The 25682-nt window shown below is 41.2% G+C and overlaps 1 long non-coding RNA gene across 2 annotated transcripts; it reads right to left on the bottom strand.

Moving 5' to 3' along the window:
- Nucleotides 1-2299: 2299 nt before the first annotated feature.
- Nucleotides 2300-25682, bottom strand: LOC140688044 (uncharacterized). 2 transcript variants are annotated; one of them, XR_012062726.1, is made up of 5 exons: nt 25461-25682; nt 12891-12932; nt 9635-9809; nt 8312-8363; nt 2300-2506 (listed from the first exon to the last, which is right to left on the bottom strand). It is a non-coding gene; the product is annotated as an uncharacterized lncRNA (long non-coding RNA). The 2 variants fall into 2 exon arrangements; XR_012062727.1 differs by lacking the exon at nt 12891-12932 and having other exon boundaries at nt 25461-25676.

The raw sequence follows: 25682 nt of genomic DNA, 5'->3' as shown, positions 1-25682 counted from the left end.
TTATTTTCTTAAATTATCTGTTCATCAGTAGTATTATTTGCAAATGACTTTTAAAAATAATTTCTTTATGTATAGATAAAAGTAAACCGGGACAATCTCTTTCCCAAATATCTCATATCTCAAGTTAAAAATTGGCAAAGTTTTGCTAAAACTTTAGGTAACAACCATCTCCACAAACCAATGACGCCATTATTGAAAACTATCTTAGCTGTGCAATACATGAAACAATTAAAAATAATGAAATAGATTTATCTGTGCTGACATGGAAGGTTGCCCACAATATACTAAACGAAAAAGTTCCAGAAAAGCATATGAGTAGTATGATCCCATTTTTGTAAACATATATACATCTGTGTACATGTTTGCACAAGTACTAAAATAAGTCCAGGAGAGTATACACCTGTTGACCTTAAAAATGAAACAGTGGGTTATTTTACCAGCAAAAATAGGTTTATTCAGAAATAGCAGAGAATTACAATTCGGGACAAGCAAGCCACAGCAAATGAACAGGAGAGTCTAACAGACAAAGGAGAAGAATGTTATTTAATAGAAGAAAAGGAAGTTGGGAGGGGTGGTTTTGAATGAAAGTCCATTGGAGGGTGAGGGTATAGCTCAAGTGGTAGAGCTAATGCTTAGCATGCATGAGGTCCTGGGTTCAATCCCTAGTACCTCCACTGAAAAACCAAATAAATAAATAAACCTAATTACCTCCCTCTGCAAAAAAAAAAAAAAAAAAAAAAAAGAAGTCCATTGGAGAAAAGTGAGAGTTCAAGGTGATGACCGTTTCTCATTGGCTGAATTCCGGGGGTAGTTGATTTCTCAGGAGGTGCAATGTTCATCTTTTCCTGTTGGGATCTGTACATAATTCTTCCCTGTTGATGATTCTTCTGTCTGTAATTGACGATTCTTCCTGTTACTGAGGAGGAGTGGTTCTGCCCGAGAGCTCCCTCTTCTGGCCGCCTGACTTCATTTTAGAGCCGTTTCCCTTTATTGGTTTTCAGCCACCAAACCGGAAACGGTGATTACATCCGGATGTGTGACAACGGAAGCAGGCAGTTTCGCTTTTTACTTTTGACACTTTCTGTGTTGAATTCTTTACAGAAATTATATATCGTTTCATTATTTTAAATATATAGTTTCAAAACAAAAATGCAGTTAAACGTTTGATAAATATATCCAGATACACACAGTAAGGTGTATTGTCATCTACAGCAAGTATTTGCTGAGCACATTTCATATACTCTTGAGATACGTCAGTGAGCAAAACAGACAAGGTGTCCTGACCTCAAGGAGTTTGCATTCTAACAAAAATTAGCGCAGGATAAGGAGGAATTGGATGCAGGGGATAAGGGTAGTTTTCAACATTAAATAGGGTGATCAGAGTAAGGCTTATAAAGAATCTGATACTTGAGCAAAGACCTGAAAGAGGTGATGGAGTTGATCATTCGGATGTCTGAGGAAGTGCATTCTAGACAGATGGATCAGCTGGGGCAAAGAATCTTGCATCTTCTAAGGAACGAGGGTTATTGCAGATATAATTAGTTAAGATGACAATGAGGTCCTGCTGAAGCAGGGTGGGTCCTTAATTCAATATGACTGTCATCCTTTGAATGTCTTCCTTAGACTGCCTTGCATCTTCAAGAAATAGCAAGTAAGCTGGGGTGTCTGGAGCAGGGGGAGCAAGCCAGGGGAGCAGTAGTAGATGGGGTCAGACAGGTAAGAGAGAAGAGGGCATTTATATAGGGCCTCATTGGCCATGGTGAGGACTTTGGCTTTTACTGGGAGTAGAGTTGGGACAAATTTGAGCAGAGGATGACGGCGTCTTGGATCACGATGCTATCAGGGAAGGAGACGAGAAAGAATCAGATTCTGTCTTTGTTTCATAAGCAGAGGTAATAGGAGTTCCTTACATGTTGACCATGGGGTATAAGAAAAAAAAGAAGCATGAGTGTTGACCCCAGGGCTACTACCCTGAGCAGCAGGAAGGATAGAGTTGCCGTCTGCTGAGACAGGGAAGCCTGGGGGTGGAGGTAAGTGATGGAGGTTGGAAATTCAGTGTGGACACACGAAGTTTGAGATGTCTATTGGTTATCCAAGTGGGGACGTGAAGTAAACAGTTGAAAAGAAGTGTGAGCCCCAGACATGAATCTCAGAATCTTCAGTATGGAGATGGTTTTTAGAGCTATGAGTCTGGGTGTGTTCATCTCCTAGGGCTGCTATAATAAAATGCCATAAACTGGGTGGCTTAAAACAAAAACAATTGAGTTTAAAACAATCATAGTTTTAAAGGTTAGGCATCCTGAAACAAAACGTCAGTAGGGACATGTTCTCTTTGACACCGGTACAGGAGGATCCTTCCTGGCCTCTTCCTAGCTTCTGAGGTCTGCTGGCTCCTTGGTGCTCCTTGGCTTAAAGCTGAAGCACTTCGGTCCGTACTCCATCCTCACGTGGTACCCTCCTGTTGTGTGCCTCCATCTCTGTGTCTCTTCTCCTCTTCAAAAGACAACTGTCAAAGGAAAAAAAAAAGACAACTGTCATATTGAATTAAGGACCCACCCTACTCCAGCAGGACCTCATCTTCATCTTAACTAATTACATCTCCAATAACCCTGGTACCAAATAAGGTCACGTTCTGAGGTACTGGGTTTAAGGCTTCAACATTACCCTTTGTGGGGACAAAGTTCAACCCATAACACTGAGGACGATATCACCGAGGGAGTGAGTGAAGGCAGAGAAGGGGACCCAGGACTGAGCCCTGGTGCACAGCAACCCTGAGGGATTGAGAAAACGAAGGCCGGTTAAAGGAGGCTGAGGCATCAGGTGTCCTGGACGCCAAGGGGAGAAAGAGAAAGCACGTCTCGGAGGAGGGAGAGGTCAGCCGCTCACGGGTCGAGGACGAAAAGGGCTTGAGAATCTTTGCACTTCGTAGAGGTTTCTCTTGACCCTGACGGGTGCATTTCGGAGGAGTGTGTGGGCCAAAGCCTGATCGGAGTGAGTTCAAGAGTGACTGGGAGGAGAGAAATTAGGTGAGTATAGAAACTCATTTGAGGAATTTTGAAGCAAAGATATCAAGTGTTGCTGGCTCAGGAAATGGAATATGGAGTTTTCTTTTTCCCTCTTTCTTTCTTAAATAGGAACAGAAAGAGCATGTTTTTTACACTGATAGGAATAATCAAGTAGAATGAAAACAAACTGATGTAGGAGGAGAGAGAGGGGAGAATTGGTGGAGAAATGCCCTTGAGTGGAGGAGGAACCCGGTGCATAAGGGGGGTTGGCGGGTTGGCGCGGGGAGGTGGGGAGGGCAGGTCGTCCGGGGCAAGTCCCCAGACCCGGCTATGGTGCACGTGGTGGTGGGAGTTTGCAGACATTTGCTTTGGAGTGATTCGATTTTCTTTTCTTCTTTTTTTTTTTTTTTAAGGGAAGAGGTAACTAGGTTTATTTGTTTGCTTATTTTTAAGTGGAGGTACTGGGGATTGAACCCTGTACCTTGTGCCTGCGAGGCAGGCACTATTACCACTGAGTTATTTCTTCCCCCTTGATTTTCTTAATGAAGCAGGTAAAAGTCTAAAATTGAGATTGAGAGTTGCGGATAAGAAAAACAGTCGTGAATGTATCATCCAGGAGAGCATGTGAAGGAGCAGTCTGGAGAAGTGGTGTGTGATTGTGGGAGAACCTGAAGGGTTCGTTAGTTTCATGATGTGAATTTAAAGTGGAGCCTCTTAGGGTGGCTGTTTTTATTCAGGTTTAGATACCGTTGTGGGACATGGGACGGGCTGGTGAGCCGGTGATGGGCAGGTGACGCGGTGACTCAGGTTGGTAAGAGAATTTACCAGAGATGAAGGGGGAGAATAGTAAAGGAGTTTATTGGGGTGTGCTATTACAGACAAGAGCGGGCCACACAGACGAGAGGTGCCCATGTGAGCCCCGAGGGTCGGTGTTGGAGTTTATTTATAAGGTCAGGTCACAAGGTGCCTGATCAGCTTGTGCACAGGTCTCTGATTGGTTATAGGTGAGGTAAGAAGTTTAGGGTCCATGAAGTGCTGAGAGGTCTGTGATTCTGATAAAGTGGGCTGCAACAAGCCAGCCTGCACTCTTGTGAGATTAGGCATTACCTGGGCTATTTGTTTGTTAGGGCAGACACGCCCAGTAAAGAATGTACTTTATCTGCTGAGGGACCACAGGCAGACATCAGAGAGCCCAGGAATGGGTGTCATTGGACTTTGAAGAATGTCAGTTGGCCCCACAGATGCAAAGTATTTCATCAAATCCAAGATGTTACTGACAGTAAGATACATTATGATTTCAGAGATGTTAGAAGGTGGAAAATACTTTTAAAACTGTGGCTTAAAACACACATGATGAAACATATCCATATATCCCTATATATATATATGTGTGTATGTATGTTTGTATGTATGTATAGGTACCAACATACATACAGTGCAACACACACACACACACACACACACACACACTGTACATATACCCCAGCTCCATCCTAAGCCAAGTTTCTGGACCCTTTCACTAAGGAGACCCTGTGACCCCCCTTGAACGCCCTGATTTAAGGCCTGCCTAGGTCTTTCTGTTCATTCAAACAGATTTCCACCATATTGCTAAGTGAAATTGTTTTTTTCTACCATACAATTTATTAGCTTTCCTAAGGAAGTCACTATTACGATGTTATCAGTCATCACTCAGGTTATGACTGGAGTGCAAACCCTGGATTCCCAGGGCAGTGAGTGGCCTTCCAGTCCCTGCCAGAAAGTCCTTGGCAACCATTCAAGACAACCAGGATTAACTGTTTCCGCCCTCTTCAGTTTGGCTCCCCTTGAATATGAAGGATTCTGCCAGCCTCAACTCTGGTGGTCCACCTAGGTATGGGAGGCAGAGGTGGGGAATTCAAAAACCTTGATCTCCCGGTCCCCAAATCTGGGTTCCAGCCAGACCTAGGTCTCCCATTGACAAAATGCAAACGAGTAATTCCGTTCTTTCCTCAGCTCAGTTTTCTCCAGTTCAGTATGGAGATAGTAATAACCTACATGAGGGTTTTCCTGAGAGTCAAATGTCATGTACAAGTGGTTTGAAACCTGAAAACTCTGGGGTTAGACAGCCTGGGCTGAAGCACCATCACTTAGTGACTGAGTATCTTTGGGCAAGTTACTCCCTTTTGCTCTCCCTCAGCCTGATTTTCCTCCCTTGAAAAATGAGTATGATAACAGGACCTATTTCATAGAGTTGTGATGAGGATTAAATAATATAATGCCTGTAAAATGCCTAGAATTTAGCAAGCTCTAGTTAAAGCTCTGTTAGTTAAATTTAGCTATTATCATCCATTTTATTATTACTATTATTATCATTGCTATATTAGAATCTGTCTTAAACTGGAATGTACTGAATAGGAATATAAAAGATTATAATAATTTTCACCATTATAATGACTCTCCCCAGAAAATAGCATATATGGAAAAGTTTTTGCCTGGGAGATGATTTAAGGGTTTGTGTGTACATGAAGTAAGCCGGAAAAGAAAGAAAAATACCATATGATATCACTGATACATGGAATCAAAAAAAAAAAAAAGACAAGTATATTTATTTGCAAAACAGGAACAGACTCACAGACATAGAAAACAAACTGGGGGGAAGTGGGTGGGAAGGGATAAATTGCGAGTTTGAGATTTGCAGATACTAACTACTATATGTAAAATAGATACACAAGTTTCTACTGTTCAGGCAACTATATTCAATATCATGTAGTAACCTATAAGGAACAAGAATATGAAAACCAATATATTTATGTATATGGATGACTGAACTATTTTGCTGCACAGAAATTGACACAACACTGTAAACTGACTATACTTTAAAAAAAATTTTGTGTAAAGGGGAAATCCTAGATGAATCAGAGCTCTAAACATCAACAATCAAATCCAAATAACTTCTAGAAAAAAATAAGAATTAATTCCTCTATAAGTGGGAAAAACTTTCCTAACTATGACGTCATTTCCAGAAGCAATAATAATAAAAAACATAAATTTGACTACAGAATTGAAAAAAATTTTTTTCTGAAAAATCGCCGAAAGCAAAGTCAAAGGAAAAAAATGATAAACTCGGAAAAAAATATTTGCAACTTAATGTCACAAAGGAATATGTGACAATTAGGATCCTGGCAGGAAACAGAATTCACTCCCAAATGGCTCAAATAAAGATATTTTAATTAAGAGATTACATGCAGAGCTATGGTCAGGGTAAAGGAAACAGCTAGGGTTGTGACCTTCCCAGAGACAAGTAGCATCAGAATGTCCTTAGCTCCCCTAGAGCTAAAGAGACAGGGGAGGAAATAATGTTATCACAGCCCACTAGGAGCCAAACTATTGAGAAAGAACTGCTCCAGAGAGCTTTATCAGGAGAGATGTAGTCACTGCAGAACCAGGAAGACAAAGGGGAAAACAGCTCAGCCTCTCTCTCATCCCACCCTTTATTCTTCTGCCTATATCTCCCATTGGCCACACTCAACCAGAAACTGCTATTAAGGGAGTCTGGGTGACGGAATATGTAAAGGTCAACCTCCCAGGGGAACACCCAGAGGGCTGGCTGGGATGTGGCAAACAGACAGTAACCAGCACAGGCTAGTATCTCTAATATGTGAAGAGCTGTTAAAAATTCAGAAGCAAAATACCAAGCACTTAATTAAAAATGGGCCCATGATGAAGACAGGTCACAGAGGAAGAAATGTGAAGTGCCCCATACTCATATGAAAAGATGCTCAGTTTTACCCCTAATAACTGAAATGCAAATTAAAACTACTTTTGGACCAAGTGTTGACGAGGACGTGAAGCAACCAGTACTCACACACACTGCTGTTGGGAGCATAAACTGGTACAACGACTTTGCAAAAATGCATACCATTGTCTGCTAACCCTAAGCATACATACCTTATGACTTGGCAATCCCACTTATAGCAAAAATGTGTACATATGTTCACAAAAGACATGTATTGGAATGTTCATAGCAGCATTGTTTATAATAGCCCCAAACTAGAAACTACCTAGGGGCCCATTAATAACAGTATGCACAGTAAATTATAAAATATTTACACAATGGAATACTACGCAGTGGTAAGAATGAATGACTTCCAACCTCACATAACTGTTGGGTGAAATATAAAATGCACAACCTGAGAGCTGTAAGTTTTAGTTTTATTTGGAGACCTTACTGAGAACTATAGCCAAGAAGGCAGCTCCTTAATAGCTCTGAGGAACTGGGGAGAAGCCAGTACTTAATGAATTTTTTGGCTGGGAAATACATGGAGCCAAGCATACATCTTGGTAAAAGATACTGTTAATCACAAGAAGGGGGAGTGGGGAAGGTATAGCTCAGTGGTAGAGTCTACAAACCATTATGGAATGGCCACCAAGATATATTGTTAAGCTAAAAAAGCAAGGTGCAGGATTATTTATTATATGTTTTCTTTTGTGTGAGAAAGGGAAAGCATATGAATATGTAGGTATTTGCTTATATTTTTAAAACTATTTTTTAAATGGAAAAACAAATCCACAGCTAACAGAAAAGGTGGTTTCCAATAAAGAAAAGGGAGAAACAGGTAAAGGAAACAGAGAAGAAAGCAGTATTTCTGGAATTGTTATGGTTGTGCAATTTTGGCTTTGAAACTAAGTATATCTTACAAAATTGAAGAGAGCTAACTCAAAGAAGAATAGAAACTAACCCATAAAAACTGAAGACAAACGTAAAAAATATTTCAAGTTGGTGGCATAAAAACTTGATTAGATTTCTAGCGCTGCATAACAGATTACCACACATTTAACAGCTTAAAAGCAACTATTTTTTGTCTCATAGTTTAGGAAGAAGCCTACGTAAGCTCAGCTGGGTTCTCTGCTCAAGGGCCCATAATGCCAAAATCAAGGTGTTGGCCAAGCTGGGTTCTTATCAGAGGCTCTGGGAGAGAATCTACTCCAAGCTCATTCAAGTTGCTAGCAGAATTCAGTTCCTTGTCATTGTGGGACTGAGGTCCCCACTTCCTTGTGCGCTGTCATTCAAGGGCTCTCTCTGCTTCTGGAGGATGCAGGCAGCCTCTGTCTTCAGATCTGCTGAAGCATGTCAAGTCCTCTTCACACTCTGATTCTCTCTGGCTTCCCCTTAAGTCCCCTTTCAGCCACACAGAGCTCATTGCTTTTCAGGGCTCATATGATTAGGTCAGACCTAACTGGATAATATCCCTATTTTTAAGTCCAGTATGCCCTATAACATAACATAGCATAACATAATCACAAGCTTGATAGCTCATCTTTCTTACAGGTCCAGGGATTAAGGTGGGACGTCTTCGTGAAGCCATCTTCCTTTGAATTCTGCCACAACAAAAAAGAGAAAGAGTTTCAAGTGAGTTTAGAGGATAGTATTTTGACTGTACTTCCTTAGTGGAATGTTCAAAAGACAAAAAGAATTCTGTAAAAATGTTTTAATTTCATTCAGTCCTTTTATGTCAGTGGCAATTTGGTATTGTTGTTTGAAACAATTATACCTATTATGTAGGAAAAAGCAAATAAATAATTACATTCATGTTGTGGGAACTGAGATTTTTGTGACAAGAAAGAGATCAAGTAAAAAATTGAAGAGGTTAAGCAAAAACCTTCAAAGAGTAATTTGAATTGGAAATGTCAGTATGAATTCATGAGTTTTCCTCTTAAAAAGTCTATTTTCTAACTCAATCCACTCAAAAGGCATAAAGAAATGACAGCCCAGAAGCAGTGAGCACTTTCGTAGCAATGAATACCCTTAGCAACCAGATGTGGTCTCAAAATACTATTTCTCATTAAAAGGAACTAAGATTCTGCAGAAATAGCTTATTGTTCTGGACCAGGAAATGTATAAAATGGGTCTGGAATATCTTCTCGAACAGGAAAAGAAAAAATATCTCGAAGACCAGTGAAATCATTTCAAAAAGATACAAGAACCAATCTAAAGGGACAATTTGAGCACCAGAAAGAATAATGATTGCAATGGATTAGAACATATACAACACAGAAAAGCTTTTGAGTTTATAGTTATTTAAAAAAAATCTATTCGTCACCATTGGCGATCACTAGGTAACCAACTCATTTCTCTGAAAAATTAATAAATGAAAGGAAGAAATCAAACATTTATTTCACCTTTTTTATAAGAATTACATTTCAGTGTAACCAAAGAGTAGGCGAGGGAAAGTTCTTGATAGTAAACTTCCAGCAAATAAATGCACAAGAAAGAACAGAATTTTAAAGTCACCGTTTTTCAACACTTAATGAAATGATGGTTTTTTCATTATTTCAATGAATGCCAATAATGATAACAATCATCAATGGATACTAAAATCATTAGGTGAATGGTTGATGGACAATTGGTCAATATTACTATCACACACAAAAAAATGGGATGCAATAATAAGTGCACAGCACCATCCAGAAATTCTTGCATAAATGTTACAATGGGGGAAGGATGATGAGAAGGAGGAAAAGAGGGGCCAAAAAATGGCTATGCTAAGCTTTAAGCAATAATTACTGGCTTAGCTGACCGCCAGCTGAGAAAAAAGACCCAATGGAATAGGAGACAAAGTCAGGAACATTACCAATGCTTTTCCACCTACCTTACAATTTTTTCCTTGAGTAGATTTTTGTCTCCACTGTTCATTGTCAGCTTGCTGCAGTGCTAATTTCAAGTTGCCTCTTAGCAATTGCCTTTGGCCAGCAATGGAGTATAAATCCAGAGTACACGGAAAGTATCTTGTCAGATTAAAATGTTAGTCCTTGAGGACCAGTCCACTGCAGGGTGGAGAAAATAATTTTTCTTTCAATAAAAATCTGAACCACCTGAGAAGGCAAAGATGTGTTTTATTACGGAAATTTAATTTGCTGAGTTTTAGAACTCAATATCCATTGAGTTGCTAGCATATTAAATGCATACCTTTCTATTCTTATTATCACTGTCTTTCAAATATATATATATATCTCACCTCATGCATGGCCCTTTGATGGAAAAATTATGATGTAAATGGCAGTCCTCAGGTTAGGAGTCAAAAGATGAGGGTTCTGATCCTAACCCTATCCCCAAACTGCTGATAGTTGTGACTCCGCAGTGAAACGGGCATTAGGAGTCAAGTCAGAAGCCAGCAAGGGAAGAGGTTGAAGAGACCAAGACTTCAAGTACTGACAGTCACAGAATCCTCTAAGAAGGCTAAAGAAACACCTGTGAGGCTGGTGTGGGAGGACCAGAGATCTTCCCCCCGGACCAGTGGAGGGAGAGTTGGAGGTCAGGGTGGCTACTGAGGAAAAGCTCCCCAGGGAGGAGAGGCAGGAGCTGGGAGAATCCTGCCCAGGTCATGCCAAGAGAGATAATTAAGAGTTAAGTGTTGGGAAGCAGTGGGGTTCCTGCTAACCCTCACATCATGGCCAATTTAATTTTATCTTTGGTTTGTTTCTGCAGATGGGGAAGGAGAGGGTAAAGGCTATGCCCTGTCCGCTGTCTCAGTCAAGACAGCTAAGACTAGGTTTAGTCAACTTCAACTCAGAAACCACATTTGCTGTTTGGAGTATCTTTTCTTTATTTCTTTTTATTTTCTCTTGGTTTGTTCGGGGGTAGTCTTTTGAAAATACCCATGACGCTTGTTTCTATTTAAAAAGTTGGAAAAGAGAAAAGACATTTTTCTCTTCCCTCAGGCCAGGGGAGCAGAGGGCCCCTAGTGGCCAATGCTGGAGCTGCAGCAACCCCAGCCCAAGACCTGGCGGGCCTGGGAGGTGGATCTGGTGTGTGCAAATTAGAAAGGGGCGTTTGGAGGGGCAGGGGGAGAGGGAAGGGGAGAGAAAGGGATAGGGAGAGAGGGAAGGAGGGAGACTGGGAGACAGGGAGGGTCTGGGAGGGAGAAACTGGGAAGAGAGATCGGGAGGGAGCGTTGGGAGGACCAGAGTAAAGAACAAAAAAGGGAACAAAAGAAAAGAATGAAGAAATGCCAATATAGGCTTCTAAAACATATGGTATATTCAATATTTCCTTTTAGTAAATAAATATTTTTAATAATCTCCAATGTGATGCTGAGGTGGGAAGCCCATAAAAAAGACTGGCAGGATCCCTAAGCAGGGCCACTACTCTCCTGCATCCAGTTTCCTGGCCCGGAAGCTCTATCTCACTTTTTGCCTCTAAAAGGGCTTACTTCTAGGAAAGTGGAACTTACCCCTAAAATTCTATTGGTTCCCTGAGCTCACTCCTGATTGGTTATTTCACTCCCTCCTGATTGGTCCATTTCTACAAAGTTTGTTCCTAATTAGTCAACTTTTGTTACACCTTATTTGCATATGATGTTGCAAAGTGTAAACTGGCAGCCTAAAAAAGCCTGGGTAAACGTACAGATGGGTCGAGAGCTTGGAGTGTTAACTCCTCTGGGCCGGCTGGCATAATAAATCTGAGTTCAACTCTCCGAGTGCTGCTTGGTCTCTTGCCCAGATCCAGGTTGCTGTCATAATTAAGCTGTAACACTGAGCTGTCACACATTTTTCTGCAACATTTCAATGATTTGCTTGTCTACCTAGAAAGTTTTTAAAAATCTGAGGGGCTTTGTAAAGGGGAATCCCCACTGAGTGGCTTTCCTGACTCCTGCCCCTTTTTCCTCCCTTGTGTAAATTCCGCAATGAGGTGAACCTGTGACTCTCAAGTCCTAGTACCTATTAAAGTATGCAGAGAGACTACTACATGAAAGTGGGTGTCCTCAGACTAGCATCTGAAAGCAGGGCCCTCGTACAATGCTGGTAAAAGTGTGCATTTGTATAACAATTCGAAAAGCAATCTGGCAATACCTATTAAATTAAAATAAATATATGCCTTTTGACTCAGAAATCCTACTCCTGGGAATCTATAGAAATAAAAGCACCAGGACAGGGGACTATACACATGAAAGAAAGCTTATTACACTGTTGTATGTTGTGGCAAAAAATACAATGCCCATGCGTAGAGGAAAGGCTGAACAAACTGTAGAAGAGTCATGCTATGGATTATATTATTAAACAAGAAAGTGTTACAGTGATATCAACTGATCTGGAAGGACTTCCACAATTCATACTGTTAAAAAAAAGCCAAAGTAATAAGTAAAAATATATATTTGGTATGAATATAGAAGTGTATAAAACTATATATAGTAAGAAGCATATAAAACAATCAATGGCCAATCCCCCAATACTTGTACTATTGTATGATTGTGTAACTATGAAGAAACGTATGGGAAATACACACTAGGCTGCAATTGTTTTTGTTCATGGAAAGGGGTGAGCATGGGTATTGTAAGGGAAAAAAGAACAAGATTATAGAAATATATTTATGTTTGTGTATGAAATCAAATATACAAAGTTGATATATTTACATATAATATAGAAAGTATGTAGAGTATCTTAAAACAGCAGTATAATGGCAATTGAAAATGTAGACTGTAAAATTCACTTTATGACATCATGGTAAATTATGGTAAATGTAAAAATTAAGTATGTAAATGCAAAGTTCTAGAAGGTGACAAAGACAAATGAAATTTGATTTTTTATGAAACCAAGAGGAAGTTTCTTCTTGGATTTGTTATTTAATGTAGTCTGTAATTATGTAGGTTTTCCTTTTCTTTCTTTTTTTTTTCTTTTTAAGAGAAAGGAAAAAAAAGAAAAAGAAACCTTTGCTCTGGACTCTGGAGCGGAAGGATTGCTTCCCTTATATGGAGCAGTGAAGAGAGCTTAGACTTTCCAGCCAGACATTCTTGAGCCTGAGTTTTGATTCTATCACTTAGAAGTCTTAGGTAAGTGATCTTCAATAAGATATTTGACTTCTCTAAGCTCTTGTTTCAACTATAAAATGGGGCTAACGATTGTACCTACCTCTTTGTAAAGAGCTGGGTATAGTCCTTGCCATGCAGCAAACTGTAAAATACGTTAGTTATTTGTGTTAGATTAATTTATGGCGATATTAATTGGCATTTTTTTCTTTTTGCTGCTATCAAATTGTCCAAAAGAAAAAGCTATCTGTTCTGTGTTCGCAATATTTCCCCTCCCCTATTCCAAAGGAACAGTCAAGGTTTTGTGCTCCTAGTTTCAAGGGAGCTTTGTATTGTTTGGTGGGAGAGGGAGAGGAGAGGGTAGGTAGGAGATAGGCATAAACAGACATCGAGTTCTCCAAACTGAGAAGGGTACTGAACACTGGGGGAACCCTGAGGGGCAGAGACCTCCTACTCTGCATCCCTGCACCCCCATTCATCCCACCCTTCCTGAAGCCTGGGAGAGAGCGGGATCTCAGAGGAATGGAAACACCCAGGAGGCTGAGCACAGGCAGCAGAGCTTCTGGGAACCTGCAGGCTGGGGCCGTGGGCATCTCAGGGTGAGCCTGTGGGCCAAGACCAGAGAGGCTCCTCAAGCATTTTTCTTTCCCTGCCTAAGAGCTAGATCCTTAGACCTCTGTGTTATCCTAGCTGTAATGGTGAATGATGCTGGGGTGAGGAGTCCCTATTCTATTTGGCAAGGGTCTGAGTTGGATTTAATTTGATTTAAAGAAAATACATAGGCTATATCAAATACCTATCACATTTTTATTCTTTTCTTATTTGGTTATTACTATATGACACTGGGGAGGTAGGTTATTTATCTTTCTTATTCTCAGCTTCCTCATCTGTAGAATGGGCAATAATAATAATATATAGCTCACAGAGCTGGTGCATGTGAGATTGAATGGGAGTGTTATCTCTGACAGTGGCTAGAACAGTCCATCACTGACTATTTTTATTGCTCTCTTTCTCTGTCTCTTGGGCATTCCTAGCTCTTGGCCTCTGGATAAGACACTTCAGCATTTGGAGCAAAATTTTCCTCTTCTGCTATTTGAATCCTACTTTGTCCTTCAAGTCCTAACATAAGTATGGGCCACTAATGCCTCCTCTGACCACTAGGCAGACTTCCTTTCTCAGAACTCGCAAAGCATTGATCTTGCTCAGTCCTTTCACACACCTGACATCTCATGAGCACCCTCCGAGTGGCCGGCTTACTTGGGGGGAAGTAGACAAAGTCTGCCTTCTCAGAGCTCACATAAGCAGATTATCTCCATGTCTTTTTTTTTTTTTTCTCCAGAGTTTTCAAGGTTTTATTTACCACAAATAAAGAGTGCACATGAGCTGTTTATCCACTTTCCTCCCTGGGCAGCCTGGCGTTGGGGTCAGTGACTCTGACTGCCAGCTGTGCTGCCCTTTCCAGGATGGCTTTGCCGATTTTGGAGGAATTGTGCACCATCTCAGAACAGTAAGAGCTGTTGCACATCAGCAGTGCTTGCAGCTCCTGGACGTTGTGGAACAGGACCTTCTGGAAGCCTGTGGGCAGCCTGTGCTTTTTTTTTTTTCCTGTTGCCCTAAGAGCCATTGTTGGGCATCAGGGTATGGCCCTGAAGGGTGGCCATGATGCTGAGTAGGAGATGCTGGCAGTGCTGAGGGAGAGAGCGCCCGTGTCTTTTTTTATGTAGATGTGTCACTTTCCCAAATACACTGTCTGCTTCCTAAGGTCGGAAGTGGTGTCTTTTATCTCAGTGTTATCTAGAGCAGTACCTAAAATACAGAAGATACACAATGTATTGAGTGAGTGTGCCTTTAGCCAGCAATTCCTCTTTCTCCCTTAAAAAAAAATTAAATCCCCACTTCTGTCAATAACTCTGAAATTCCTGGGTGCTGTGATCCATACCACCCCAGTCCAGCACAAACCAAGCTTGTACATGTTAGAATACACAGAATGATACAATCTTTTCAAGATGGCTGACTGAGGACTGTAGGGTGCGGTATGTGGCCTGGACCTGAACAGAGTGGATATCTATAGGATTCTGGGAAGAAGCTCCCACCAGGGACCCATTCTTTACCTGCTTTTGTCACCTGAGCTGGCTTCAGAGTTACTCTTAGACGTCTAGCAGAACAAAGAGTTAAAATTACTGGAGATTTCTACAACTCTGTGTTAGGGGTCAAGTAACAGTCCCCCATACCTTTCCACAATCAAGAAAACAGAGCTATGTGTTTGAACATTTTAACCATTATAATAACTGATACTTCCATAGCAATTAATGAATTGTGAAGGGCCGTCACATTTGTGACCAAGCTGAGGGAGCTGACATTACACTGTCACTATTATAGTTATTACTATTATGTGACAGAAACAGAGATTCAAAAACATTATCTAAAGCAGTTATCAAACAGCAACAACATAGCAGATCCAGGAAATGAATAGGTCTACTGATTTCTGTGTTCTTTACACGCACAGTTTTTTACAGAACTTTCTCGGAAGTCCACCTCATCTAGCCTGCAAAGCTTTTATTATTGTGAAGGAGAAAAAAAGGCTTAAGGTGATTCCTCAAGACCTAGCAGTGTCTGCGTCATGGTTGCTCTCAGTAAAAACTTACAAATGAAGGAACATATCTAGTCACAGGCCTAAACTTTTTTTTCCTACTTGACCCTTGCAAAAAGACACTGAAGAGACCTGTTAAAATATAAATTTATAATTAAACTGGAGTGACATGCAAATCACTAGTATACTGTTTTAAATTAGCTTCTTAGATGATTTTGCTAGTTATCTAAAGAGTACAGAGACTTTGGGCACAGGGCAAGTGAATTTTAACGTGAGGGGAGGAAGCAAGGTTTTGCAAAGTGTAGCCCAAGATAGTAGAACTGTACGAGGTTCTGCAGTGATCAGACCTGTGTGGGAAGCCAGGGGAAGTTGCAAGGGACTCACAGCTCAAAGGGGTTGATGTGATCGTAACAGTAGAGGAAAGAGGAGATGTGATGACACTAGTGACAAAGCTTGCTGAATATACTGTTAAAAATTCACTTCGGCTTCCTTGATTTAATTATTCAACAAGTATATGTTGAAGGTTTTTCATGTGCTAGAAAATGCAGTCACAGCCTCTCCCACATAGGAGCTTATAGCAGTGGTTCTTTTTATTTGTTTGTTTGTTTATTTACATATTCATTTATTCATTATTGAAATGTAGTCAGTTTACAATGTTGTGTCAATTTCTGGTGTATAGCATAATGCTTCAATCGTACATGTACATACATAAATTCCTTTTCATATTCTTTTTCATTATGAGTTACTACAAAATACTGAATATAGTTCTCTGTGCTATATATAATATAAACTTATTGTTTATCTATTTTATATATAGTAGTTAGTATCTGCTAATTCTGAACTTCCAATTTATCCCTCCACATCTCTTTTCCCCCACCAGTAACCATAAGTTTGTCTTCTATGTCTGTGAGTCTGTTTCTGTTTTGTAAATAAGTTTGTTTGTCTTTTTTTTTACATTTCACATATAAGTGATATATGGTATTTGTTTTTCTCTTTCTGGCTCACTTCACGTACACACAAACTCTTAAGTCATCTCCTAGTCAAAAACTTTATTGGTTTGGTATAAGCTATTTTCTGGGGAGAGTCATTATGATGGTGAAAATTATTATAATCGTTTATATTCCTATTTCAGTACATTACAGTTAGGGGAGAATCCAGGAGAGAAATGATGACGGCCAGAAGCAACATTGTGATAGGACAAAGGGAGGCGGGCATATTCCAGAGATCTGAAGCCCAGTGGGGTCAACAGACGAGCACTGAGGTCTAACCAATTCTCCCCAGGATCCTGGCCTGGGTGACTGACCTGATGGAGGTGCCATTCACCAATAACCATGGAAAACAAATTCTTATATAAATTCCTAGACTATTGGTGGACTGGAATCATCCCAATCCATTCAAATTTCTCAACTGAAATCTGTCTTCCTGTGAGGACTCTGCTTCCCTCTCAGCCCTATGAGTGGGGCAGCTCATTCTTTCCTAGCCTGGATCCCTCCGAGGTGGGGGTGGGCGTCAGTGGTCTCACTCCACACTAATGCTGCAGGACCATCATCTTCTAATTGTCCCCCACTCTGCCACCCCCTCTCCTCTCTGTCATCTTCAGGCCTGTCTGAAGGATTTGATGACTGGCCTACTGTTGCCTTTCTTTCCCAAGTCCTGCCATCATCCTGGGTGACTACTGTGCCCAGCGGATAGTTCATCCACTCAGAGTCCTAGCAGGACATCCCTGGGAGGTTTTTTCATTAGCTGTAACTACCCTGCTGTAATTAGGATACACTACCACCAGGTTGGCAGGACACGTGGGTCCTGGGCTATGGTAGCAATATCCAGGTGTCTCACACATATCTGAGATCATGACCTGCTTTTACACAAAAGGAGGATCTGAGTTAAATTTTATTCATGTTAAGAATTAAATGAATTCATGTAAATCACTCACCATGGTGTCTGGCACAGAATAGTTACCCAATAAATCATAGTTATTATCATCACCACTGTTATCATCAGGCTCCAGCCCCGCTCCCCACCAAGGGCATGTATTTACACACACACACTTCACCTAACAGAAGGAGAGCACTCTGTCTACCAACTTGTAGGGACATCCTGCCCCATCCTAGGGTCTTCTGCTCTCTCTCTGGTGAGTGTATCAGCTTTTAAGTAGCCTCAGGGCTTGCCTTGGCCCAGGGATTCTCTGAGTTCAGTGGACATAAAATTAGGCTGAGGAGATTTTTAAAAATGAAGCCCTCCTCTCAAATCAGATTTCACCTTTCTAGATTCCGAATCGGTACTTCTGGGAGGAGCAATAGGCATGTTTCTATTTTGCCTAATTTTTATCAAGTGCTCCCGGTGATTCTGATGCATGTGGCCTCAGCACCACACTTCTGAGAGCCAGCATTGCCCTGAACAACCAGCACGCACTGGCCCACGTCTGTGACACCGGTGATGCTAATGGACAGAGGTCATGAGTCAGTACCTTTGGGAGCACTGCCCTACATACTTGTGTGTATTCTCTGACTTAATCTTACTTACAATCCTGTGAGGCATGCCATTATTAGGAGTAATAATGAGAAAAAATAATGAGAAAAGTTAAGCTTAGCAGAGGTCACATAACTAGCAAGTGGCTGGAGAAGATTTGAATCCAGGCAGCCTGGCTCCAGATCCCTAGTGCTTATCCACTTCGGTTCCTCCCCCAAAGCCTGTTTAGACTTTTTCCATTTCAAGGTGAATGTTGAAGAGTTCACTTGCCTCAGCCTTATCTCTGCTCAGGGCAGTCTGATTGTTCCCACCCCGTGACAGCAATAACCCCTTGGGATTTTTATTTTCTTTTTGTTTAGCATCAGCCATGGAGCTCACAGACCCAATTCCCACCACTCCACTGCGCTCTAGCCACGTTACAACACAGCATCGCCTACATCCATTCTCTGCTCCTTCGCTAGTGCTGCTTCCTTTGTGTGGGTGAAGATCTTGGTGGGACCTGACCTAATACTGCAGTGATGGGGCTCTGCTTCTGCGCCCACTGCCCGCGGCAACGCGCACAGCCTCCTGCTTGTGCTCGCCAAGAGAGACGTAACCCCCACTGAGGATCCACTTAGATCTCAGCCCCAGTCTTCCCTCCTCCCACCTCTGCCAGCTCATCCCCATCTCCCGGTTTTGAATTCACGTTTAAGTTTATTATTTCAGAAAGCCTACATTTACCCATTTAAATTCCCCACATGCAAATGGCCTCTGTTTCTTTTATCTTTGTTTTCTCCCCTAAAATAAGCAGCGAAAAGAAAGAAAAATATCTTGACCATAAAGCATCCCCGGACAGACAGCATGAATTCCTGCTGTCGTTGTATTTGGTTTTGTTTTAACTGTGTTTCCCTAGTAGATGTCTCAAAAATCCCCGGGCCCCCTGCTTCAGTTCTGTCTTCAGCAATTGGCATACAAAACGAGTTTATACTGTATAGCACAGGGAACTATATTCAGTTCCTGCATTATTTTGTAGTCATCTATAATGAAAAAGAATATGAAAATGAATATATGTATGTATATGTATGACTAAAACATTATGCTGTGCACCAGAGATTGATACATTGCAAACTGACTATACTTCAAGTTTTAAAAAATGAAAGAAAAAAAGAAATTAGCATACAATAGTTCCCTTAGTTATAGTGTAGCCTTTGAAGTTTTATAGCTTGGCATTTCTGTGAGTTGAATTATAGCACCCAAAGCAAAACTGTACTTTTCACTAGAGTCTATTGCTGTAAGAAAACTTTAAAGAAGTATTTTATGTCTTATTAAGAAATTATGCAGTGGCTTTTTTTTCACACGCTTAAAGGTAATGTTTGAAGGTCAAGGTCTTTTACATTTTTATATTCTCCTGAGTCCCCAAATGAATGCCCATTTATAGTAAAACAACACTAGTTCTCCACAAAATGGACACGATTACTCCAATAGTTAACATCAATTATTGTAACAATGAAATAGTGCTGCTATTTCCTTTTATAAATGGTTGTAAAATAGGATGATTTACCCATGTTCCCTCAGCTCCTTCTCCACTGTTGCATGCCACACACTGAAATCTATGCTCACAAGTGTCCATATGTTATATATACACAACAAAGCACTACAATATTTGTGTAATGAAAACTTTAATGCCAAAAAACAACATCAAAGACAAAAAAGAAAAAAAAGAATCAGCACAAACAATGCCACTGATTCTGAGAGTATTTCACTGTAAGCCAGTAGAGTGCTCTGAGAGGTAGGGACCACTGTCAGGACGGCGACATGGTGGCTCCTGTTTCCTGGTATCCAGCCATGCTTCAGGCAAGCGAAAATTCACACAGGTCCTCATGGATTCAAACAAATGCCTCAGAAGCTGAAGTAGGAGTGTTAATTCTCATGTCAATTACTCATAATTCAAATGGGTGTATATTGGGTTATGACTATAGATATAAAAGACCCGGAGGGCTGCCCTATAAGTAGATACTCCCCTGTTCTGCCTATTTGGTGAGCCTACAGCTAGCAGTTTTAATTTTGACTTTCGACTACAGTTCCACTGCACAGAGAAATATCCTAGTATTCACCTTTAATCCATCCTCTTGGGGGTCCTCAAGCCTTGTCAAGGTGTTGCTTAGATATTAGGTCTGCTTTTGCCCACCAAAAATCTGTGAAATGGGTAGAGGTTAAATTGTATAATTTTTCTTTCAAATTTTCCTTTTTTCATATCTCGTTCTGCTAATATTTTCTGCCGCTGCTGGGACTTGCCTGTAACAGCAGCACCACATACTTGAAAAGCCTTCTGTTCCCCCTCTAATCAGCCCAGAGACTCCTGTTACAGACGCTGAGGGTCGGGGGTGAGTATACGCCTTCCTCGGAGAACCACTGTCTCCAAACCCCAATGGGCTTGCACCAGCCTGGCCCCTTCTTGTACCAGCTGACTCTGCCATGCTGGACACTGAGCCAATCAGCTCCTCTCTTCTGGAAGTCTGAAATGTGAACCAAGAGGTTGCTATCAAGATGTCTACCAGGAAGCTCTGGGGTGGAGAGGTGCATACAAAGAGAAGCAGAGATGGCTGATCTGCAGAGAGAGGAGAAGGAAGCGCAGGCCCAGACAGGAGAGAAAGGAGAAAGACAGAGACTAGGCGCCAAGGAGAGAGAGACTGTGCAGGGCTAACCAGCTCCTGACCCCTTCCTTCCTGAGACCTGGTTATTCACTTCCTCCTCACGTTCCATGAGGTGACCCCCAGTTCTTAAACCCATGTTCTCTTTTTTAAAGAATAGACTACTTCGCTAAAGCTAGGTTGAAGAGGGTTTCTATTACTTTCAACCCAAAGTAACTTGACTAAGATACTCCCTAAGGGAATATGTCTTCGTGTTTAGCAGTCTTCTCATCTATAACCCGGGGGTACTGAGTCTACCCTCAGGCACTTAATCCCTGGAGACACTGCGAGGCCCTCAGTCAACTCCCTGTGCGTGGTTCTTTCTGTGCCCACAGCTCCACTGGCCATCTCTGCTGCCTCTGTCCACTTTTCCTAAGACGTCCTCTTCTCCTTGGCCGCCTTTACACTGGGACAGTGGGTCCCAAGTGCCACCTCTTCCGTTTTGTTTTGACATAAACACAATTCCCTTTGAGAATTTTTTTTTGTAAAAAATTCCCATTTAGGCAGTTAGGAAAAACAGAGAGCCAGAGAGTGGATTTTTTAAAAGACACAGGAGGAGAACAACACATAAAGTGAGATGTTATGCATTCCAAGGTCCTCATGTTGTTTAACAGGAGGAGAGTGATACAGATGGATAGACTTTAAGTCTGAATGCTAAAAATGTCAGGGGGACCACAAAACAGCAACAGAATATATGACTTAAGTCCCTGACTTTGTTCATCGTTAAGTCAGAACAGTAGGGAGTTTCTAAAGCTGCCTGTGATGAGTATCTCTCGCCTTAGAGCTGCCAGCCTGAAACAGCAGACAGTGAGCTTCAGTGACGGTCCCGCAGGTGGCTGACTTTTAACACAGGTTCAATTTGCAGATGTGCAGGTCTCTTATGTGACTTAAGGACATGTATTAGAGGAGTTGGAGTTTACAGTAAGATTTTGGGGAAACTTCAAGTACTCTGACCCTACAATCCCCAACCCCTCTTTCTCTCTCTTATGAGATGGTCCTGCCTGGCTTAAAAACTATAGGATGACCGTATCGGAGGCAGATAATTTGCAAAAGGGTTCCAGTTCTCTCTGTGCCCCACACCTACCACTTCTCATTGCCTCTAGATCCTTAACAATACTCACTCTCAGCATAGCCAGGGGTCAAGTTGCAAAGTCAAATCCAAAATGCTTAAACAGCAAGCAAATGGCAATATTTTGCTAATTTATATTGGCAAAACCCCAGGAAACAAGTGTTAGAATAAAATCTGAGGATGTTGGTCCAGTGAGGGAGCAATGTAATTTTAGCGTGAGCTGAATGCTTTGATATGTTTATTCAGTGCGGGTGTGAACAGCTGGGACTTGTGTACTCAGTAGGATGACTGAAACCTGAACTCAGTCATGACCACTGATGACAGAACTAGAGACATAGGTTTTCCTTGATTTAATGTAGAAGTAATGCAAAGACAGGGTGATAAGAATGTTGGAATGAAGTTCTCATGTGTAACCTGCTCATTCATGTCCTAATTATGTCCCCTGGGAGGACTAGAGGATGTTCTTTACCAAGAAATACAACAGTGCAAGGGGGATCACCATCCTTGGAAAGTGTTTTGATGGCTGACCTCTGTAGCGCAGGGATGGAGTGGGGAGATGTTCCACTGGAATATACTCCTTGATTTCTGTACGGATGTAGGGATGCCCAAGATGTCAAAAGCCAAACAGAAGCACTTGATTGACCAGAGGCAATGTGAATATGGTAACCATAACAAGCAGCAAGAACCAAGTGATCATCTGAATGAACTGACCCACAGAGATCTTGGGCGGGAGCAACTGATGATGGGTCTTTAAGTCAGGAATAGATGGGCAGATCATTAAGGTTCTACTTGATTGATATTACCAACACAACCCTAAGTATAGTTAAAATAAAAAAAAAAAGGAGGAGGAGAAAGGGAAGGAGCAGGAGAAGGAGAAGGAGAAAAGAAAACAAACAAACCCTGGATTGTGTCACCAGGGGAGCCACAGCCCCTCCTCTCATTCTGAGATCTGAGTCAGTTCACAGATCCTGAACCCCTCAAAGGAGGGAGAAGCTGGGTAGCCTTGCGGATGGACAATTTGGCCAAATTATTAGCAGTTTCAAGATCAGTCTTTCTGCATGCTATTCTATAGTGCAGAAAGAACTCATTCTGAGACAGAAGACACAGTTAAATCAAATTATAACTGATGCAGTATACAAATTTGAACAATATTGATTCTCTCCCATAATCCAGATCATTCATTCACAAGTGTCCCCACATCAAGCAGGTATTAGCATTCACTGCCAATATACATCATTTGAAATTTCACATGCAGGGGAACAAAGGGAGTTTTCCACAGGCTCTTCTTCAGAAAATCCAATTTTCTTCTCTCTTTTCATACGGCCATGTGTTTTCTCTTGTTCCACAATGCGCCAGAGGACAACACCAAGTTCAAATAATGTAAGTAACAAGGAAGTAGATTTTACCTCGGTCTAAGCTCTATCATTAGAGTTTCATAAAAGGCATAGGCTATTTAGAGACAGTAAGCTTCTGCTTAACAAAGTTTTTTGTTTGTTTGCTTGTTTGTTTTTGAAGAATTATACATTTACTTGCCAAGAAAGGATATGGTATGGCTTACAATACACCTACATGGTGGAGCCTCTACCTGCCTCTCCAAACCCTTCTCAGGTCCTTCCACTCCAGTCACACTGGTCTTATTGCTCTTCCTAAAATGTGACAAACCCACTGTCTTCTCTGGGCCTGGACTATCTGATGCCTGGAATGTTCTTCCTCCAGAATTTCTCATGGATATTCCCTCCTATCAGCATGTCTCTGCACGAGTGTTATCGCCACAGATAGTGCTCTTCAGATCACTCCACGTATACAGTGTGCTCTCCAGCCCCTAAACACACACACATACACACCTCTTTCCACTTAATTTGCTTAATGTTCTGCACAGAATTTATTCATGTCTGAGTTCATAAGTTTTGTGTTTACTGGCTTATTTCCTGTCTTCTCCATTACAGTATAAGCTCCAACATGAAAGGAATCTTGCCCTTTTAAATCACTGCTGTGTCCTTATACCTAAAAGTTTCTGGTATCATAATAGGTTCTGGAAAAAAGTGTAGAATGAGTAAATTTCTTTAATAACCAGTTGTTTGTTCTCAGAACTGAATCTTGGCAAACTTGGAGAGTAGACGATTTGATTTGGTGGTTTTAACATCCTATGCCCAATCTGATCGAAAATGAACTCCCCTCATCAAGTTCCAGGTATTAGTCTATCCCAAGAACCAGCTTTATAAATCAGATAATTGTTGCATGATGGTTCTTGCATGGGCACTGAAAACACTTTGTCAGTGTCTAAATACCTCTTTCTAATGTGTGAGTGCTTGAAATTGTACTTTTAAAGATTCATTTTTTTGTATCCTCAAAGGATTTTAGTCTTAAAGTCCTCTAATAAATTGATGAATTGGAGGCTACAGAGATACCTGGGTTAGTTGTTAGATTTTAAATTTAAATAAAAATACTCTTCTAATAGGAAATCATCATACCTTGTCTAGGAAAATTTTGGAAAGGGACAAATGTTTTCGGAGGGTAGATGGGAAAGAACTGATTCAGTTCTGGATAGGGTGGCCTGGCACTTCTCTATCAAGGCCAGCTCATAGAAAATGATATAATAAAATCTTATACTAAGATGTAAATGACTGATTAAGCAAATTTGTGGCCTGTTGCCCTATGTAGAAGCAATCGAAATTTTAGATGAAATTGGACAGATGGATAACATACATTTTGAGGGGCAGGGGAGTCCTGCCTTGTATCACTGAAATCATATTTTGGAATTTTACTGTCAATTTTACTGTCTGTTGTAAAAAAAGGTGTGAGTGTTGTTTTGTAATAAAATGAATGCTTGGCAGATAGCAGGTGTTTAAATTTTGACATTCATTTAGATGAATGAATGGACAGTGATAACTGGAATGAGCGACGTTGACTTAAATGTTGCTTCAGAGAAAGAAGTGATTAAATCCAGTTCCAAGATTCAGAAAAAGCCTTTTTTGAGGCAGGTAGAGACCTATGGAAGGGGAAATAATCCAAGGAAGATCATTCCAGCTAGGGAAAGGCGCAGGGGCTGGAGAATATTTATTTTTAAAAATTGCCAGGTCGAGTCTGAAAAGGGACAGGTTTGAGAATGAGTTTCAAGCAGACAGAACAGCAAGAGTAAGGGCTCAGAGGTAGGACTGAGTGCAGGTGGGTAGGGCTGGGAGGGATTTGTTGGAAATGAGGCCAGAAAGGAAGATTTGGGAGATGCACGAACATCAAAGCCTATCATTTTGAGGCAGCGGAACCCAAAGCATTGGTTAAGTCGTTTGTCAAGGATGCACAGAACAGCGTTGCAAAAGAGGATTTCGCACTGGGTTTCCAGTGTTGTTTCCAATATACCATGTGCTTAGGTAATAGCTAGACAAGGAAAGACTTTAATGTCCAAAAGATGAAATTTTGGGTAGGAGTCTTAGTCAATAGTAGCTCGATGTCCAATTCAAAGTCTTGTAGAACTTGATGCTGGATCTCCTAAGCTCTAAGTGACTTAAAAATTTTGGCCTCAGGAGGTGGGAAGGGACAGACTGGGATTTCAAAATGTAGAATAGATAAGCAAGATTATACTGTATAGCAAAGGGAAATATATACAAGATCTTGTGGTAGCTCACAGCGAAAAAAATGTGACAATGAATTATATGTATGTTCATGTATAACTGAAAAATTGTGCTCTACACTGGAATTTGACACAACATTGTAAAATGACAGTAACTCAATAAAAAAAATGTTAAAAAAAACGAAAAGATAAAAAAAAATTTTGGCCTCAACAGAAAAATGTAGAGCACCTCCTTCCTCTCTATGATTCGGCAACACGCGAGATAATTCACTGCTTTGTAAGGTCCATATAGATCACGTGGGACTCACCTTCTCCAACACTGGAGTCCGTTAAAATGCCGCGCCATCCAATGAGTTCAGGGGGCGGTGCGCCCCTGACCACACCCTCTGCTGCGGAAGCCTCGCCCTCAGCAACTTCTCCCCTCCTTTACTCTGGTGCGTCGTGACGTAAGACGTGGGTCACACAATATTGGCAACTGGGCCCGGAAGCAAAAGGCCGAGGGGCGGAGAAGAAGGCGGAAAGGAGGGCTC

Source organism: Vicugna pacos, chromosome 21 (genome assembly GCF_048564905.1).
Source record: "Vicugna pacos chromosome 21, VicPac4, whole genome shotgun sequence".
Classification (NCBI taxonomy): domain Eukaryota; kingdom Metazoa; phylum Chordata; class Mammalia; order Artiodactyla; family Camelidae; genus Vicugna; species Vicugna pacos.
The sequence above is the reverse complement of the archived record's forward strand: the minus strand, read 5'-3'. Positions and strand labels throughout refer to the sequence as shown.